Raw genomic sequence first — 5000 nt, 5'->3', positions numbered from 1 at the left:
CCCTCGTTCTCCGTCTCTTCTCTAGTCCCTCATCTCCACCGTCCATCCCTCTCCATTCTTTTCATTCTCTTTTTTTTTTTTTTTATTGTCCCTTCCTTCCCAGGTCCTCTCCGTTACTATTCCATACCCCTTCCTCCCCTTTTCCTCTACATTTTCTCTCATCCCACACTGTTTTGCTCTTCCTTTCCTTCCTATACACCTCCCAATCCCACTCCGACCCTCTCCCTGTCCCATTATCACTGCGTGTCCCTCTACACTCTCCCCCTCCTTCTATCTCTCCCCCACTCTGGCACCGAGCGCCTTCCCATATCCCCTGGGACCTCGCTCGACCAACTCTTATGTCCTCGCATAACGCGCTTGCACTACAACATAGCCCCTGTGGTTTTTTAAAATTGTTGAAACTGCATTCGTGGAGGAACCCACATTCCCGGTCTCTTTTCGCGCACCTAGCGCACCGGCATAGGTTCGAGCTCATAGGGCATCGCTAGGCTGGGTCTAAACCACCCCACACAGAGGCAGAGGCCATGGCAGCCTCTCTGTCTCCGAACAGGAAAAAACGCCGGCCTGACGACGCCGACGGCGAGAAGAGGGCAATGGAATCCACTCACAACACCAAAAACTCCAGGCTCCCCACCTACAAGGTCAAACACACTGACGGCTTCAACTCACCCTTTGACGTCGTTAGATACCTCGAGACTGGCCCCTTACAAGGAGAGCTAGTCAACTTCAGACTACTGCACGATGACACAGTCCTCCTTACCCCCCGCCACCAAAATGTAGTCGACACTCTAGACACAGAAATCCAAAGACGTAGCCTAAACATCACGAAGCTCCTCCCGGAGGATAGAATGACCAAGATGGTGGTTTACAACTTCGAAGCCAAATTGGAGCTTCTAACGTGTCAGCCCAGGATCACCAGCGCCAAGTGGCTACACGACAAATTCAAAAGACGAACCCCCCATGCGATCATTGAAGTTAAGGGTGACCCCTTCAACACGTTAGACTTAGGAGGATGGGGTAAATGCAACGTGGGCACGTACATTCCCGATCCCCTCAGGTGTTTTAAGTGCCAAAAATACGGCCACCACCAAAGACAATGTCGAGCACGGCTCCCCCGCTGTGGCATCTGCAGCCGCTCACATCCAACAGACAGTTGCCTCGAAAAATTAAAAAACGGGGACACTGACCTCCAAACCAGATGCCCAAACTGTACAAAGAAACACCATGCATGGAACACCCGGTGTACAGTAAGAAAGACTGAGGCTGTGCAGTGTTATCAGAGGGCTGCGAAACGGGTAGATTTCGTCCCGGCGCCGCCAGGAACCTTCGTATGGGGGAGCAAAAATCACACACACTCCCCCCCCCAGGTCAAGCCATCCCTTACAGCCCCAAATATTGACAGCGTGGTCACCTTCCCAAAACTTCCCGCGACCCACCCTCCCATCGTAAACACGGCACCCACATCCCACAGACAGCAAGCGACCGCATTACGACCCTTGAAATAACGGATGTCCACCGCCAACCTGCCACAACCAATGCCTCCTCGTTTTCCATCGATGCCGAAGCACTCGCCACCTGCCATACACCTACAACCTTACCCACTCCCACACCTGAAAATGCTGCGGCACACCCCACTCTCTCCGCAGTGACGGCCCCTTCGCCCACTCCTATTCTCCTGGAGGAGAGTGACCTCGAGGAAATTCTCTCCATAGTTATCAAAGGGGTTCAGACTGCTCTCGGTCACACAGCCCTTGACGGCAAGAGCACCGATGCCATTATCAAGAACTCCATGGAAGTACTCAACCGCCGACGGGCAAAGCGCACACATATGGGGGCGAACCGACCCTCCTCTACATCTCGTCCCACAACACAGTCAAAACGGGGATGCCAGAGAAACGGCACCCCCTCCCCCCCACTAACCAGACCGGCCCTGACCGCGAACATCCCCTCCCCCAAATCGACCAGCTCAGACAGCCCTGCCGCTACCCCATCCGCCAAACCCCCCCCCCACCGACACAGCTGAACCCCCTCCCTCGAACGACGATGACAGCTGCATCTCACCAGCACCATCCACATCCGATGCCACCCGGGGCGACGGAAGTGAGTCAGACATGGACACAGAGGTTACCGATAATGCCTCTCTTCAATAACACTGAGCTGAGCGTCCTTCAGTGGAACATTAACGGGTTCCTTCGCAAAAGATCATATTTATTGGCTATCGCTCAGCAATACGATTTAGACATTATACTACTACAGGAAACACTACTAAGGGAGGAAGTGCGCTTCCCGGGATACCGCACCTTCCCCTTACTACGCACCGACACCACGAGAGGCTGCATGGTCCTCGTCAAGGACAGCCTACCCTGCAGCGAAGACACCAACCCCATATACTGTGGCGATGGCGTGGAGGCTCACGCGGTTCACGTGCAACGAGGCCATGAGACCTTCACCATCTATAATTTGTACAGGGGCCGTCACGCGGTCCTAGACCTTGGGGAAGTGAGCACCCTCGCTGGGGACAGGCTCCTCATCCTCGGAGGGGACTTTAATGCTCACCACCCATCTCTGTCATCCACACAGGGCCCCAATGCTGCAGGGAACCACCTACACCACACACTGACTTCCTCCTCCCACCTCGCCCTGCTGAACGACGGCTCCCCGACCCATGTACGGGGGGGCAGGCTTGACCTAACCCTTGTAACTGCAACTCTCTCCTCCCGAGCAAGATGGGAGGTTCATCCCGTTGTCACCAGTGACCACTTCGCCGTATGCACGTACATACAAGATGTGGCCCCCCCTCCGTTGATGCCACACATTCCGCGGTGGAACACATCCAAGGCTAACTGGCCTCTCTTCTCCAACGCCCTGACGTCCTGGGCAACTGCGTACAACCCCTCAACTTGGGATGTCGACAGCCTGGAGGCGGACCTCTCCACCGCCCTCTACGATGCCGCGAGAGATACGATTCCACTACAGGGACAGCCCACCCGGAGGCACAAGAACCACTGGTACTACAACGAGGAAATGAGAGAGGCTAACCACAGGGTGTGCATGTTCCGCCGCGCCTTTAGACGGAACAGGACGCAGGTCAACCTTGCCAACCTCCAAACAGCTGTTCGTGAAGCGCATGCCACGGCTACGCGTGTTAGGGTCAACAAATTCCACGAGTGGTGCGAGAGCTTCAACGCCCACACCTCCCTCTCCGAACTTTGGCGCAAACTTCATATAGCCACTAACAGGTCTCGCCCACGTCTCACCCATCATGCCCCAACCGAGGAGGCACAGCGGCTGGTAGAGGAATTCGCCTCTAGAACCAGCAGCACTTTCTTGCCACAACACACCAATGAGATGCAACGACAGTTGCGGGAAGAAAGGATTTACCACGTCGGGGACATGATGGCCCAGTCGGACGAGACTGACGAAGAATTCACTCTCGGAGAACTCATGGCCGCCCGCAAACCTAGCAAGGACACCGCTCCCGGCGAGGACGGAGTCACCTACTCCATGCTGGCACACCTGGGACCTGCAGGTGAGGAGGCCTTCCTCCGCGTGATCAATGCGTCCTGGAGAACTGGGAAACTACCCACAGCCTGGAAGACAGCCACAATAGTACCAATCCCCAAGCCCAAGGAACCCGGTGCCTACCGCCCCATCAGCCTGGTCAGCTGTATGGGGAAAACAGCAGAAAGGATGGTACTCAGCAGATTGTTATGGAAACTAGGTCCGTTGCACGAGCACATCTATGCTTATCGCAAGGGCACTGGTACGGCTCACAGCATTGCCACCCTCCTCGCGGCAGTGAGCAGTGAGCCCTGCATCACAATTTTTCTCGATCTGGAAAAGGCCTTTGAGCTAGCCAGTCCTCTGGCTATCCAGGACACTCTCGCATGCAAAGGAGTGAGAGGAAGACTCCTCACCTGGATAGGGGACTACCTGTCACGCAGATCCGCGCGCGTGCGCTTCCAAGGCCACATGTCGGAGCCCACGGCGCTAGAGAATGGCACACCACAGGGAGGGGTCCTCAGCCCAACCCTTTTCAATGTGCTGATTTCCAATGTAGTGCAACTCCCCCTCCCCCGCGGGTGCAAAATAATTTCCTACGCCGATGATCTAGCTATCATCATCGCCGGGAAGCAAGGATGCCACGACAGGGCACAGCGCTGCCTCGACGCCGTCGCAGTGGAATGCGTCAGGATCGGACTCAAAATATCCCCTCGTAAGTCTAAAGTCATGGCATTCGGACTACGACAAGGAAAAGAACCCCTTGCTACTCAAGGATTCGCGCTGGACTGGGTCACACAATTCCAGTACCTGGGCGTTTGGCTTGACAAGGGCCGCACCTTCAACAGGGAAATATCCTACCTCAGAGAAAGAATGACGGCCAGAATAAAAGTGATGAGGGCCATGTGCGGAAGAGCACTTGGTGCCACACATCAAGTCCTTCGCACGTATTACATACAAGCGGTGCGCTCTATTGCCGACTACGCAGCCCCGGCTCTCCTTACTGTAGACGCGGACAAACTCCAAAGGCTTGAGACCTGCCAGAATGAAGCGGCTAGAGTTATCCTGGGAGCACAACGGTGGTACAAAATTCTCAACCTCCAACGGGAAGCCTCGCTCCCACCTCTCCAACTCAGGATTAGAATGCTCGGGGCGGACTTTATTGCCCGCGCACTCCACCCCCGCGACGAGACAGGCCTAAGTCGCGACATCTACTCCTCACTTGCATGCGAAGACGCACTGCAATGCCCCAACACTTGGCTCTCACACGCGGTCAAGCTCCTGGATTTCTTCCAACTACGGCAACCCCTTCTTGAGAAGGGCATTCCAAAGTCCCACCCGAACTTCAAATGCCCGCCTCCGTGGGCTCCAGCTCCCGTGACCTTTAAATTCACGGCACTCCCGGGAAAAAAGGGCGCATGCCACCCGGACAAAGCACGGGCATTAGCAAATAACGGCATCCAAGCACTAACGCGACCTGGTCACACCGTATATTTCAC

The sequence above is a fragment of the Oratosquilla oratoria genome, chromosome 9 (assembly GCF_046742065.1).
Source record: "Oratosquilla oratoria isolate Oo_2021 chromosome 9, ASM4674206v1, whole genome shotgun sequence".
Classification (NCBI taxonomy): Eukaryota; Metazoa; Arthropoda; class Malacostraca; order Stomatopoda; family Squillidae; genus Oratosquilla; species Oratosquilla oratoria.
Note: the sequence above shows the minus strand (reverse complement) of the source record.